The sequence below is a fragment of the Paroedura picta genome, chromosome 7 (assembly GCF_049243985.1).
Source record: "Paroedura picta isolate Pp20150507F chromosome 7, Ppicta_v3.0, whole genome shotgun sequence".
NCBI classification, from domain to species: Eukaryota; Metazoa; Chordata; class Lepidosauria; order Squamata; family Gekkonidae; genus Paroedura; species Paroedura picta.
The window spans coordinates 61,725,503-61,742,073 of NC_135375.1; positions in this window are offsets into that span (position 1 = coordinate 61,725,503).

The following is a 16,571-nucleotide window of genomic DNA, read 5'->3' on the forward strand; positions in this document are numbered from 1 at the left end:
AGAGCTGGGCTTGGATGATAAGGATAAAAGACAGAAAATATGGCATGCAAATCTTACATCATTCTCTTGCTCTCTATTTTATCATCAACAACTCCATGAGATAGGTTGAAATGAGGTTGTGTAAATGGCCCAAAGTCAGTCACCCAGCATCCACACCTGAATCTGTCAGATCCTAAACACTGCAGATCTAAACACTGCAGTACACTAATTTTTGAGGGGTTTGCTGTTGAGCAAAGGGTTCCTGTTGTTGGCAAGCAGCCAAGTCCTGGGTAAGTCATACAAGTCACAGGGTATCAAATAACCTGGTGGTTGTGGCAAAACCCGGCCCTGATGAATCCTCTTTCAAATGTCAAAACAGTTCACCTTCTTCAGTCAATGACAGAAACCAAGGTTTGAAGCTGGCAATACCATTATGCTTGCCTAGCAACAGCCACTGAAGGCATTCTTTTCTTAAAGTAACAGATGCTGCTCCTATCATTCTTGAGTGTTTTACTCCCACACCATATGTGTGTGTATGAAATCTGAAGAAATTTTTTATAACCCTCTTTTCACTACCTGAAGGAATCTCAAAGCAGCTTTCAATTGCCTTCCCTTCCTCTCCCTAGAATAGACACACTGTAAGGTAGGTGGGGCTGAGAAAGCTCTGAGAACTATGACTAACCCAAGGTCACCCAGCTGGCTGCATGTGGAAGAGAAGAGGAAAATCAAACCTGGTTCTCCAGATTAGAGGCCACACTCTTAACCACTACATCAAGCTGGCTTGCATACAAATATGGCATTTCTCATATATTGTAGAAATATTTGTTTTGTCTGGCCATAGTCTCAGTACTCTGGAATGTAAGTTGCCAGAGATGGAGCCATGTTAAGAATTATTTGATCAATATAAAATTCTGCTCTGAGTTTCTTTAGGAATAACACAAAATACAAACACAAACAAATAGTATTTGATTACTGTTGATACTTGTATCCAGATTTTGAGTGATACATTTGAAGAAGGAGAGGAAGAGGGAGAGGAAGATAATGGAGGTGAATCAGTGGCTGCATAGTTGGTGCCGCCAGAAGAGATTTGGTTTTTGGCACCATGGGACAGGCTTTCTTGAGCAAGGCCTACTAGCACCTGATGGACTGCACTTATCAAAGTTGGGGAAGAATGTGTTTGGCAGGAACCTGGGGAGATTCATCAGGAGAGCTTTAAACTGAAGCCACAGGGGGAAGGAGACGTTCAACATAGGGAGTGTAAGGAAGGAGACCGATCGGGGGCAGCCCAACCAGGAAGGCCAGCCCATAGGGAACCAAAAGTAAAAGGATTCAGATGCCTTTATACTAACTCCCAAAGCATGGGCAATAAGAAGGAAGAGCTGGAACTTCTCATGCTGATGGAAAGGTATGATCTAGTAGGCATCACAGAAACTTGGGGGAATGATTCTCATGACTGGAATATAATAGTGGATGGATATGAACTGTTCAGAAAAAAACAGAATAGATCGAAGAGGTGGAGGAGTGGCACTGTATGTGAGGAAAGGGTTTACCCGTCAGAAAATTCTAGTGAAGGAGAGTATATCTACAGTGGAAAGCATCTGGGTGAAAATAAGCGAGGGGAAAACAAACAGTGTGGTGGTTGGTGTCTGCTACCGACTGCCTGACCAACGAGAGGAAGTGGATGCTGCACTTTGTGAGCAGCTTGAGAAAATATCCATGTGGCAGGACCTTGTCATCATGGGTGACTTCAATTTACCAGAGGTGTGCTGGGAAACAAACTCTGCAAAGTGTTCTCAATCATGCAACATTCTGACCTGCCTGGCTGACAATTTCATTTATCAAATGGTAGATGAACCCACAAGAGGTTCAGCCATACTGGACTTAATACTGACCAACAGGCAAGAGTTGGTGGATGAGGTGAAGGAGATGGGGACCCTAGGGGGAAGTGACCATGTCCTCATAGAATTCCTTTTGAGATGGGGAGGCAAGGAAGCTTGTAGCCGGAAGCGGATAAAGGATTTTCGTAGAGCAAACTTTAATAAACTCAGACATGATGAGTGTCATACCATGGACAAGAATGCTGGAAGGGAAGGGAGCATGTGAAGGGTGGGCACTACTCAAACAAGAGCTATTGCATGCTCAATAATGACTATCCCAGAAAGACGAAAACACTGCAGGGGGTCCAAGAAGCCTATTTGGATGAACAGAGTACTTCAAGAGGAACTAAGAAAGAAAAGGGAAATGAAGGGAAATGAAGGGAAGGACAGAGCTCTAAAGAAGAGTACCTACAGGTTACTAGGCACTGTAGATCAATCATCAGAAAGGCCAAAGCTGAGAGTGAGCTAAGATTGGCCAGTGAAGCCCACTGTAACAAGAAAAGATTTTTCAGCTATGTGAGGAGCAAATATAAAGAAAGGAGGCAATAAGCCCACTGTTGGGTGCGGATGGACTAACAGAGGATGCAGAGAAAGCAGAAAGGCTCAGCGCCTATTTTACATCTGTTTTTTTCCCACAGGTCAAAGGGTTTAGGCACATCTAGAGATGGCAGTAGCCAAGAGATAGTGTCTGGGTGGCAAGTTGACATGGAAAGAGTGGTTGTCGAGAGGCATTTAGCTGCACTGGATGAGTTCAAATCCCCTGGGCCGGATGAAATGCACCCAAGAGTGCTCAAAGAACTTTCCAGAGAACTTGCACAACCCTTGTCCATCATCTTCGGGACCTCTTTAAGGTTGTCATTTGGACGAGGGTGGGATGCTGTTCCCATTGGCTGCAGAGGAAAGGACACGCAGTAATGGGTTTAAACTACAAGTACAATGATATAGACTAGATATCAGGAAAAATATTTTCACAGTCAGAGTAGTTCACCAGTGGAATAGGCTGCCTAAGGAGGTGGTGGAGCTCCCCCTCACTGGCAGTCTTCAAGCAAATGCTGGATACACACTTTTCTTGGATGCTTTAGGATGCTTTGGGCTGATCCTGCGTTGAGCAGGGGGTTGGACTAGATGGCCTGTATGGCCCCTTCCAACTCTATGATTCTATGATTCTAATAAGTTATCAATTAGTTCCTTATTTATCTTTATACTGATAATTTCCATGGAACAAAGAGAGCTTAGTTTCCCCTCTGTGAATATCTGTTGCCTTACCAGCCTACATGTTGTAATGGAATGGTTGGGAGATAGGGGAAAGCACATGCAGAGCTAACAACAGCAAAATCATCTCATGCTCCTATGTCTAATAAATTAACTGCCCACCATCCTAGAAACCCAGTTTAAAAACTACTAATGTTTTTCCTAGATCTATACTTACTTCTGCTCCATCTGATTTGGTTTGTAAGCTAAAGAGGATTGAATAGTTCATTGCTTTAATGCAGGGGCCATTAATAAACTCTAACTGTTCTTATTTAATAGATGGATTCCATCCTGAATGCACTCTACCTATTACTTTTGTGGTAAGAGAATGTGGCCATCCCACCTCCATTTATGTTAGACATATTTCAGTGATTAAGTTAGCTTTTAAAATGTTGAATTGTGGACTGAAATTACATTTGTATTATGTTTTCTCGAGCATGATTCAATTTTTTTTTTAAAAAAATTACCTCTCCTTTTTGTAAAACTTGTGTGACTGAACAATCTAAGTATGGATATGAATGATTTGTTTTCAGAGTAATGACACAGCATATAAGGCTTTATCCACACTGAACACATTGTATTCTATAAAATCCTTGACAACAAAATATGAGCAGTTCAATAATAGTATAAAGGAAAAATCAGGGGCCTCCACACAAGAATTCTTATTTTAATCAACAGTTGGACAGTTAAATTGTTTCAAAGAGGTACAGCATTTTAGGAAATCTCTATTATTTAATGCTACATTGTCCTTTCATCTATTTATATTGCAATGCCTCTCTAATGTTCCCATAAAAACTAGCACTGAAAGAAAACACTTTTAGAAGATTTGAATATTGTGAAACATAATGCACTGATGAACAGTTGAAGCTGGCTTATGTGTCAGACTATTTGGATATCTAGCCCAGCACAGTCTGCTCTTACCAGTAGCGGCTCTCCCAATAATCCTAGTCTTCAGGTGAACAGCTAAAGAAAGTCTAAAAAACTGTAAGTGATGCTAAAACATCCCTTGTCACTCAATGTGAATGGGTGGTGTTTGGAAAGTTGACCTATGCTTTTATAAAAACTTATATTTTTATCCATTGGAATGGGGAAATTAAATTCCAAATTACTTTCCAGGATAGGAGTGAAATCACCCCTAACCAAATCATTACACCCATAATGGTGTAATGATGTATGTACACAGCTGCTTTCATGGCCCTGAATCCACCAAAGCCCACATCCAAACTAGAATGCAGCAACATATGTAGACATGGTGGCCCGAAGTCCTGAGATATATGTAGAAATGGTGGCTTGCAGCTCCAAGTCCAGCCTTGACACCCAAGCCCCAAAGCATGCAATGATGCATGTAGACATGGTGGGTCAAAGCCATGAAAATATGTATACATGCTGACTTGAACCCCTGAGTCCATCCCGACACCTAAACCCCAAATGGTGCAATTACTTATGTAGACATGAGTGCAACCCTCTGGCTGGATCATCCAGGGAATAGGAATGGGGGGGGGGGGGTGACCTCAGTAGGCCTGAATCTTATTCCACCAGGTTCAGAGTAGAATTTATTTTTATTTATTTATCTATTTATTTTTGAATTTATACCCCACCTCTCTTCACATCAAGGCGGCTTACAGAATAAAACAATAAAACAACATAGCCTATAAAATCCCATTAAAACATGATAATATTAGTCACAAAACAACAATTATAAAGATGGTGGTACAAATTCCAAATTCAGCTGGTCCCAACCGAGGACCAATATCATGATCTTAATAGTGTAACTCCAGGTCCTGATCTTCCCCATTCATTATGGGATGCTCAGGATAGGGCAAGACCCCCAGATAGTAATTCCAGTCAACCCCTCCCTGGTCTAAACCAAATGCCTGGCAGAAGAGCTCTGTCTTGCAGGCCCTGTGGAACCTAATATAGCTCCATCAGGGCCCTTAGTTCTTTCAGGAGCTCATTACACCAGGTTGGGGCCAGGCAGATATCCTGGTTGAGGCCAGATGAATGGACCAGTAGGGTCATCCAGTTGCTGATGAATGCTGATGGAGGGCAAGAGAGGAGAAAATTCATGGCCATGCAAGAGAGATTTGCCCAGATGATGGTGTTGTGTGACTAGTATTCAAGGGTATCAGTCTGGCATGCTCTACAGAGGCCTCTACAAGGTACTCTCACCATCACCTCTGCCAAATCCTCCAACATGGCACCCCTGGTCTCCGTGCTGCTGCTACTGACCTCCCACCTCACTACTGACCATCAGTAGTGGAGTTCCTGTCTGGTTAGGCTCTTGAAGGGAGAGGTGCTGGTCTGTGGCTCCTCCCCTCAAATTCTTCCCCCTGTTATTCCCTTGACCATATCTACTGTCCTGAAGTTTTCACACATCTTTGCCGAGCTCACACTTCCTCTCCACGAGCTCTGCATTATGGAGAGCAATGCTGTCCTTAATACATGACTCACAGATACAGGCCAGGTTATACTCTCATCCTTTGCAGATAGAATGTAACCTTGGTGACGATGCCTGCCTGCAGTCTCTCTGCTGAGGAAGTACACCTGTCCTCTTGGGGCCTGGATGCAGTATGGAGGACAACACACAGTCCAGGGCTGATTCTGCACTTTGTTTTTTCTGTTGTGGATCCTGCTGAATTCAGATAGATTTGAACTTGGGTCTTCCTCTATCTCCCCCCCCCTCCAATTGAAACAGAAAGTATTCTGCACTTGATTGGGAAAACTCAGAGCGGGGAGGGGATCCAAGCACAGCAGGAGTCTCTTTCTTTTCTTGAATTGTGTGTGTGTGTGTGTGAGGATTGGAGACAGCAGAAGAAGGGGAAATAACAGGAAGCAAATCTCTGCTGAGTTAGGGCTTCTAGAGTGCAGTCACTTTAAGACAAGCCTTGTAACCGGGAAACAGGAAGTCTTTCAACTGATGCCCTGACCAATTAGGGTACACAGTGCGGCTACGTCAGTGTTGGAGGCATGAGGCAGGAAATTAATTCACAAAAAGGAGAGATCTGCACATTTACTGATGCTGATTTTTCAAATATTGAGGGTTATATCCACTTCTGGCTATCGCAAGGGAAAGGTAGGGTCACTCTGGATCAATCATGCATGTTGCAGAGGGAAATTTTAAAGTGCCCAAAATCAAAGTGGAAATCAAATTCAATGTAGAGCAGAGATTTATTCAGGTGTTGAATTCAGGGAATGATTAGCCCAAGCTCGCCATGTGGGTTCCGTGAATGTTCATAGTGTCCTGGATGAGCTTGTCAATATCCACTATTTGCAAGAAAGTCAGCTAGCTGTTGGAGCTGATGTTGAGCTCCTCTTCTCATGTAGGATTATCATGGAGGAGATGACATCCTTCACTACGTGGAGTTCCAGAGGGTGGGTAGGCCCCGGATGAACCAGTGTTCAGGCTCATCCCCCTCCCCTTTCCTCTCATGCAGCAGATACACAGGCTTGATACAGCACAAGAAGTTGGCAGCCAGGTGCTGACAGGTCTCATGCAGGGACTGCAGCTTGAGAGTGGCAGCATCCTGATGACTCTCATAGTTCTCCCAAGACCCAGAACATCCTCCACCACGAGGTCAAGTTTGTGTGCTAGGCAGATGATGCTTTTGTGAAATAAAACGTGAGTGCTGGCATCTGTGACCATGTAGTCACAGATGGTGTTGTTGTTGTTGACTCATTCCTTTAGGCTACTCTGTATCATGATGGCTACCATATTCACTACCATGTAGTCTGCATACATTCCCCATGCATGGAGAAGACTCACTTTGAAGCTAGGTAGCAGAAGTGGGCCTTCCTGGACCTTGAGCCCTACAGTCTGGATGGTGTTGCAGTGAGGGAGAGGTAGTGATGCTGCCATCTGCACAAGAGGTCTGCAGTGAAGTGAACAGTTCAGCCTTGTGCTCTGGAGAGCTCACCTTTGACCAGCACCACTATGGAATAGTGCATTCTCCACCAGGGAATAGAGTGGTGCAGCAGTCGGTGGAAGGCTGCATCCTTTATGAAGGAGAAGGGTTGGCCATTGTAACAGACAGCACTTTGAAAGTCAGATTCCAAGGGTTGAAGGAAGCTTTTTTTCTTACTTTCTTAGAACACATCCATGCAAACATAAAATTCTAATCTGCAGGGGATCCAGAATCTCTCTCTCACACACACACAAACACATACATACACACCTGTCTCTTGATGATGAAAGAAGAAGAAATCCCAGTCAGGGAGAGGAAGGAATTCTTTGTTCTCCATAGATTAGGACATAATTTTTTACAACACAAGACGGCTTGTCGTTTAGCTAATACTGGCATGTAGAACTAAGGCCCAAACTGCACAGTAGAGCGAGGTGGCTGAATGATGCTGGGAGCCAAGTGGGTCTTTGACAACTATTAGTCCATGAAGAAACAGAGGAGCCAAAAGGCAATTAGAGTGGAGTGGAAAGGCAAAAACAAACAGCAGTAAAAACACAAGATGCACAAATCTCATTTAATGGATACATAAAAAACTTGGCTATCTACTATGCCTCCAGCAGTAGCTTCTCATTATTAGTACAATATGGGAACCTTTATTAAATGAGATCAATAAATATGAGCCTTCGGGGAGGGCGGTATATAAATCTAAATAAATAAAATTAAATAAATAAATAAATGTTCCCACAAAGGTCTGAAATAATGTTTGGTCCAATAAGCAAACATGAAAACACTGCCTATTCATTTTTAAAAAAAACCCCAATATGTTTCTAATTAAAACAGACATTATACTCCTCTTACTTAAGGCCAACCCAACTATTTGGTAGTGTGAGCAAATTATATGGGACATTCATAAAAGGGAAACAAATTGCCATTTAGCAGCTGCCAACATAGTATTTCTACCACTGCTCAAGAGGAGGTTACGAAGGTGGTAATTGCTACAAAGCTTCTGAAAAGACACTACAAAGGAGAAAGCAGGGATATCCTCAACTCCTGCAAGTATGAAAAAAGTTCAATAAATCCAGGGATCTGGAATCCACAGGGATATTTGATCACACAGAATGTTTGAAAATCTTCCAAAAAGTTCTATAATTGGCAAAGCCCTTAATCTAGCCAGAGAAAGCAATGATGACAAATTGGCACAGTACAACAATACAGATACTAATTGGAGACAAAAAGGGCCAGGGTAACATGGCCAAACTAAAACATGAGCAGATGTGCTTAGCATCCAATGTGAAGGCTTACCAATCTCATATCTCAAGAATGTTTCTAACTGCAGCAAAAATTCTATTGAATCCCAGTGCAAATAGCGAAGGGCAGAAGAGAATCAAACATTCCCACCTCTAGGGCTGAGATGGGACTCCTGCCTCCCTTTGATTGCCTACTGATAGTTGTTTACAAAGCTATTCATACATGCTTGACAGTGTATGTGGCACAGCACTGATTATCAGCAAGGCAACGTTCTTTTGTTTTGGATTTACAAGTTATGTTCAGGCAAACATGCATAGTTTGATGCATTTTTGCATCCCTAGAAAGACAGAAGGAAGCACCAAAAAGGGGATAGAATATAGGAACTTTCAGATCACTTTCTGAAGTTGTTCTACCACTTGAATTCCACAGCAGGAAGCATTTCTTTTACAAGCCAGAACACAGATATAACATACCATTCTATGTATTCAGGCCACTGCTCTGCGAATTGGCATATTAATCCATTAGATTAGATGACAATTTGGACAAATTTAGTAGACCAGACTTGGGAGTGTATCTCAGACTCTATCCTAAAGATAGCCAGCTGGAAATGAGGCATGTTGCACACTGACCTCAGCCAGTCTGCTGTGAGAGCAGTATAGAAAAATAATAGAAGAATAAATCAAATATCAAAATCAAATTAATAATAACAATAAAATGATGAAATGGGTATTTTGGACTGAAGTTCACATATACTCCCTGACTGTCTTCAGTTCCCATAGTTAGCATAAGATTATGAGTAGCTGCAGTATCTTTTGCAAGACAAAAAGATATCCCTGACTCTGTTTGCACAGGTTCTTGTTTCTCCCTGTAATTTGTCTTCCTTTTAAATGTCTTGGACATGTCTGAGGAGGAAGGTCACAGCTTAAGGGCCACTACAGTGGCTGAAGTACCCTTTAGATTGTTTGGTTTAAAATAGAATGGTGTGATACAAGTGGTTTGCTCTTGAGCTATTAGAGTTGCCAAATTTTTCCATTTGAGACTATTATTAAAATTGGACTTCTTTAATTAATTTTTGTTTTTTCCTGTGTAGAAGTGTAAATATTCTGGGCTTTTCTGCATGCCATAAATTTAGCATCATGCTTACCTAGTGAAGACGCTATATTCTGGCCACTCTGCATGATGTTGCAAACCTCCCACTTCTGGGCAGCAAACTGCTGGCTATATCCACCATTTTAAAATGGTGCTGGTGAATCCCAACCTAAAATGTGCTATCTCCTAGCAGAGAACCAGAAGGCCACCAACAAAAGGACTGTATGGAGGCAAAGAAGCACTGCCTCCGCCTCTAATGTCCCACCCTTGCACCCACCTCCCTTTCCCTTCTTCCGGAGGACAGAAAGTGCCTTAAAAATGGAGAACAGCCTGAGCAATAAATAGCCGGACAAACATGCAGGTGATGGCAGGAATAAAAGAATTATTTTCCAGAGTTGTAACACAAAGCATGCCTCTCTAAAGTTGCCCCTCCCCAACAGAACACACACACTTCAGGAATGAGATTCTAGGCATAGGCATTTCAACGGACAAGTATGATTAAAAAAAAAATTAGCAAGCATATTGGGACCTTTAAAACATGGAGAAAGGGAAGCTCCCTGGATTGAGTGACAGGCGGAAGAGTGTCACATATAAACCACGCACTCTTCCACCATTTCCAGCAGCAGATGAGGAGGGTGAGAAATACGAAAAGGTGGCAGACAAAAGTGAGACAGCTAAAAGGTGAGGAGGGGCCAGGAGGTGCTACACCATTCAGCTGGTGTAATGCTATTTTTACTGATGTGCAGAAATATCCTCGGTTATGAGATATTAAGTATTTTGATCTTATTATTATTATTATTTATTATTATTATTATTATTATTTATTACATTTCTATAGAATCATAGAGTTGGAAGGGATCTCAAGGGTCATCTAGTCCAACCTCCTGCACAATGAAGGAACTGCCCTCCCAAAGAATGGCTCAGGTAAAGTTAAAACAATGTATTTCCATTTTGAAATGAGAACTACCTTGTAGATCTATATTCAAATACCAGAGGGAAGATTGCTTATCAATACATTAGCAGAGAAATCAAAACATGTAAAAACACATGAAGTTTAAAGTTACTCCAGTCTGAATCTAGTGATTTCAGTAAATGTATATAGGATTGCACTATTAATTACTTCCTGGAACATCTTGTCCACCATGAGAAAAATGCAGTCTTTCCAGCAGAGTCAAAGAAAATAGTATTATTAGATCAGCCCATCTAGTCAGCTCTCCATTATAGTGCATTGATTTTGACTAAGGTTTGTCATGGAAAGCAAATATTTAGATTTTGTATTATAAAGCTCTTCTTGAGTTGGAATTTGATTCACCTTGAGATATTGGGAGTGAAGATGATGTGAATTTGGTATAAAAAGTATTGATGAGAAGCTGAAAGGGATGAGACTGGATTGGTCCAGATAAATATAACTGTATGGATTGGGGTTTTTTCCCCCACTACCACCATTTTGTCAATAGAACAGGTCTTTTGACAAGGGCCCCAAGGAAACCCATTTAAAAATAAATGTCTGAAATGTGTGCCTAATTATTCTTGGAAGGTATGTTTGTTACTTATCACTTCCATAAACACACTACTTATGCACCCATTTAATCAAATCAAAACCAATAACGGTGACTCAGTGAGATGAGCCAAATAAATAAATAAATAAATAAATAAATAAATAAATAAATAAATGAGTGAGTTCAAGATATCTGCATGTCAGACTCCAACAATATGCATGTTGTTTAATCATGCTTTGGCCCTAGCAGCTAACGAGTTCCATTGGGAAAACTGCTATTATTTAGTTTCCAAATGAGGCTTCCTGTTTTAATTATGGGGGTGTCCCAGACACCTCAGTCAGCTCTTTGGTTAAAAATGAAGGGCTTGATCTTATTTGTCAGTCCATTCCTTGTAGCAGGATGGACATGGCATATACCTTGTACTGCATTCTGCCATCCTACACATAAGTGAACAAAGGGATTGTGCTGGGAGTTTTGGCAACCCCCTACCATTGCTCAACAGGACCCCCACATTTCCTTTTGTTGCTACGGTCTAGTTAGGGATGCCAACTCCTGGCTGGAATATTCCATGTGGCTAATACTCTCCAGAACAGCATTTTTTTCCAGGTGAACTGATCACTTTTCAGTTGTAATTCAGCCTCCAGGGCCCACCTGAAGTTTGACAACCATAAGTCCAGCAGACCCCTTCACAAACCTCACCAACTGCAACCAATTCAGTATGTCTCTCCTTGTCACTACTGACAATTAAACAGCAACAACAGGTCAAATTAATTGAGAATCAGAAGTGCACATTTTGGTCTGATGGTAACTGAGTATATTGTGCTCACCTGTAGAACCTGCCCATGGTCAAGCTTCTGGCTACCATAGCTGTCAGCATGTTAATCCAGGTATGCTTTTTTTCAGGTATGCTTTTTTTCAGTCCTATTGACTTTTCCCAATACCCTGCACAACTAAATTCCACAAGAATTTTTCATGTAATCATACCTCTTCTTTAGTTTTTGCCTTTAATAGCACATGACACTCATCTGATTAAAAAAAAAACCCAAAAAACTTTTCTTATCAGGATACTAAAACCAACCCCAACAAGTTTCCTGAAAAATTAATCCCTGAATTTTGCTAAAGCTTTCACAATGACTGATTATGCATGGGGCGGGTAGTCTGGGGTGGCAGTAGCAGGTCAGCGGGGCTAATCCCCGATTATGCATGAGGCTGCCACCATCCCAGCCCTCGCCAAGCACAGCATCCCAGATAGCCCACAGTAGGCTAATGCGGGAAATCCCTGGACACCACATGCCCCTAGCAGCTCCGCAGAGCCACAGAGATGGATGGGGCATGCTGCTCCACACTGCCATTGTGTAGTGGGGGCACTATGCCCCCAATCCCCCCCCCACACACACACTGCTGCTGCTGCCACATAGTTCACTGCACTCTCCCAGCCCTGGGGTTGTGCATGCTTGCGCACTATGCCAAAGCAGTTCGTGTGCCCCGGGGGATTCTGTCCCACATGGATTCTCAGGATATGGCGGATCATGCTACCCTGCCTGCAGTGGACTGACACAGCTGCTGCCATGTCAATGAGTGACATCTTGAATTTGTCTCACTGGAAGCCTCTTTGAAATACAAACCTAAATATTGCTTTAATGTAATACCTATATGAAGTCAGCAACAGTTCTGCTCTATTTCATTCACTGGTATGTTTTGAACCAAACTGGTTAACCAGAAGATATCTTTCATATAGTGCCAGCAAGTCATCCTTCTAGTATAGGGTCTGTATGTTCAACTGTTATTTCTATTCCTAATAACATTTACCTTAACTACTAAAATAGTGCCCATGTGCACATGTATATTTTGCCTTTGTCATAGTAACAGTGCTGGAATGTCCTGTCCTCTTTATTTTATTTTCTTTAGGAAAGATAATGTGATTTTTACACTAGTAAAGTGAGCAAAATAACTGAGGGGAAAAATTCCTCATGGAGAAGTCTGGCAGGATGTATATACTGTAGGTCTCATAGTTCAGCAGTCAGTACTGGATTTGGATTGCCTAACTCTCTACCCTGTGATGGCGATAGAGCTGAGAAAGTCAGATGTTTTTAAAGGGAAAAGCATGAATTGGTGAATAATTCAGAACCATGCCTTTCAAAGTATTTCCCTACAATCTGATTTTTTTTTAATGCCAGTTTTGAAAAAGGAGACTGTTTTTAAGCTTTCTCTGTTATTTTTCATGACACCTCAATATTTTTCAGCCCCAAACAGAGAAATATAAGAAACCAATAGTCTGCAGAGCTGGTGTTGTTGCTCTCCATACATACATCATATGGTTTCTTGTACTACTAATATTATTGTTTCTGTAATGATTTTAGTGGAAGGTCTGAAATAACCAAAAAGATGTGCAACACAATCACCTTTGAGGAAATAAATCATAATTGCTGAGGGCTTATGATCATGCAACACATTGAGTCTTCAGAGAACGCAAGGCAGAAGGGAATATGCTGGGGACAAAATGCATGACAGTAGATCTTGTCTAAGAAAAGCAAAGTCCTGGCCTAACTTGCATGTTACAAATTGTATTTGCTGGCAATTTGACATCTTGTCTGAATATTAAAGAGTAAGAAATACTTGCTGTGCATATTCAGGATATAATTCTGTCATTCATGTGGAAGTTGTTCTGCTTGCAGAAAATAAGTCAAAAATAACAACTTAATGTACATGAAATGTTGTGTGAGTCCAAAGTCTCAATGAGAAGAAGAGTTGGTTTATATATCCTGCTTTTTACCACCCAGAGGAGTCTGTGAGCAGCTTACAATTGCCTTCCTTTCTTCTCCCTGCTAGGTGGGACTGAACATGCTTTGAAAGAACTGTGACTGGCCCAAAGTCACCTAGCTGTTTGCATATGGAAGAGTGGGGAATCAAACCCCATTCTCCAGATTAGAGACCCATGCTCTTAACCAATAGATCACTCTGGCTCATCTTCTCAACCTCATGATTGAATCAGCACACACTAACCCATGTTTTCTGCCTTAGGAACTGGACCAAAAGTGTGTTTCTATGCAGTATTCTACCCTTATAAGCACTGACAGGGAGCTGGCTGGTAGGAAAGAACTTTCAGCCCTAGCATCCTCTGGGCAGCATATGGATTTGCACGGCGACGGGGGAGGGTGGGGGCATCGCTGAGTCAGGCATCTGTTAAAAGGATGACCTGATGTTGCTCACGCTCTTTCCCCCCGCAGGGCACAAGATTCTCTTCCCATGTTTGCCACACTCAATGTTAAATAAAGGCTGTGTCCAAATATTTTAATTGTTATTGATCTATAAATTGTGATTAACTGGTCAGAGGAGCTTCTTGTTAATAAAGGGAAGGGCTTACAAATAATTGTCAATATCTTTTGTATTTCATTATGAATCATAACACAGTATTTCCTTGCTTTTTACAAGTCCACCACATATGATACAATGATGCATTTATATACTGATATTTCCAACATTTCCCATTATAACTCTTAGTTGCTCTTGCAATATATTTATGAGCAATATCAATTTTCTTTTAAGATTTGACATGCAATAAATTTCAGTTTATTGACCCATAATGTTTCCCATTAATCCATGTTTATATTTTCTCTAAAATTCGGAGCCCATTTAATCATATAATCTTTACCTTGTTCTGTCTCACAATCATACTGCAATAATAGTTTATAGAGCTTACCTAACAGATGTTTTGTATCACCATTATTAATTTTTCATAAGAAGCTTTTTCTCTTCGCTGACCACCTTCTTTTATAAATAGGTTTTTTTCAGTTTAGAAACTATATGATAATAGATTCATCATGGTATATTTTTCCCATGGCCAATTTCATGGCAATATTTGGTTTGTGCACTGGTTCAAGTCCATTCCTGCTTACAAATATCTGTTTGCTCCTCAACAAAGTCTTCAGATTTTGAAACAATTTATTTATTTACTTTTAGTCCTGCCCTTTATCTCAGAGTGGCTGCTCTCCTCATTTTATCCTCACAGCAATTTTGGGAGGAAGAAATGGTGACCAGTCTAAAGTTAGTGTTGAAGTTTATGGCACAACAGGGTTCTTAACCCAGTACTTCCCAGTTCTGCTCTAGGAATGGGAAGGCGACTGTAAGCCGCTTTGAGCCTCCTTCAGGTAGGGAAAAGCGGCATATAAAAACCAACTCTTCTTCTTCTTCTTCTTCCTCTAATATTCTGGTCATTATATTACACTGACTTGAAAAACTGTTTTGTGACAGAAATCTATAGCAAGCTGAAAAAAGCAGCAGCTGGCATAGAAGACGTTCTGCCTGGCAGTCTCACTGCCTTAGTATCATACTACATATGTGTTGTCTAAAAGTGAATGTCTAAAAGATGTGTTGAATCAAATGCGGGCAATTTCACCTAAAACTCAGATATGCACCAGTGAATGATGGCAGTCATCTAAATTAGCGATCCCCAACCTGTGGGCTGCGGACCACATGTGGTCCTTCGACTAATTGGAGGTGGGCCCCGAAGGACGCCTTCTCCCCCTCCCCGGCCCTTTACTTCATCCCCCCCGGCCCTTTACAACACACTTCGGGTGTCATTGTCTCCCATCACTCCCAGATGGGACTATCTCGTTGCAGAGAAACAAGCTCAGGGTTCCCATTGATTTGTCATTGTCATGAGTTAAAATAGTGAATATTTTCATGAGTGAAAATAAAATGTTCCTTATGTTCAGTGTTGTGGCGTGTCTGTATCTTATTTTGAAGGGATGTTTAAACATTACCATAGCAATCAGAGAGCGTTAGGGCAGTGGTTGAGAGTAGAGGAGTAAACTACCCCCCCCACCGGGCCTCAGTAAAAGGCATTGAGTGGTCCCCGGTGAGTGGTCTCTGGCGTTGAGTGGTCCCCGGTGATAAAAAGGTTGGGGACCACTAATCTAAATGAGATTTTTAGCATTCACCAGAGTATGTTCACAAGAGGGGACATTATCACTGAATTCTCAGTATTCTCATGTGAGTGCTGACATTTATTAAATTTCAGACATTCATTCTAACAATATTTAATGGCATTATCAAAATCAACACTTTAAAAATAAATCAGTTGAACTGAGATATTAGATGTAAATGTAGATTTGAAAGTTAAGGGACAAATTTATCAAAGCTATCTTCAATGGAAGAATATCTGCCTTTAGTAAAATACCTTGATAACTTTTCCAGAAGTGAATAAATGCTGGACAGAGACCAATTCATTAATGTCACTCTGAATAATGATTTATGACTGTGTCTTTAGCAGGAAGATCCCTCAGATACTACAAGCTGTTGCTGTAGCAGTTGAGCCCTCCTAATTAGTTTGCTGACATAAAGGGTGGTTCCTTCAAGATGGTATACCGTCTGGTTTCACTAACGTGCAAAACAATCATCAGCAAAAGAGAAATTGGCAATGACAAATAGAAATGAAGCTTCTAATAGCAGTAATAGAGACAGCTGGTACAGCAGGTCAATTCAAAAAAAGAAGGAAAAAAAGGAAAAAACACCAGGAGATAAATTAGAGCAAGTGACCTATTAAAAACATATGTAATATGACAAACAAATCTCAGGAAACTCAATGCCATATGGACAGTCAACCATGCTTTTTTAAGGGAGGAGGGATCAATTTAATACTGGAATTGTATTGTGAGATAGAATGTGACTAATAATATAGACTATGCTTTTTTTTAAATGGTGAATTTTCAAGAAATTTCTCACATTTA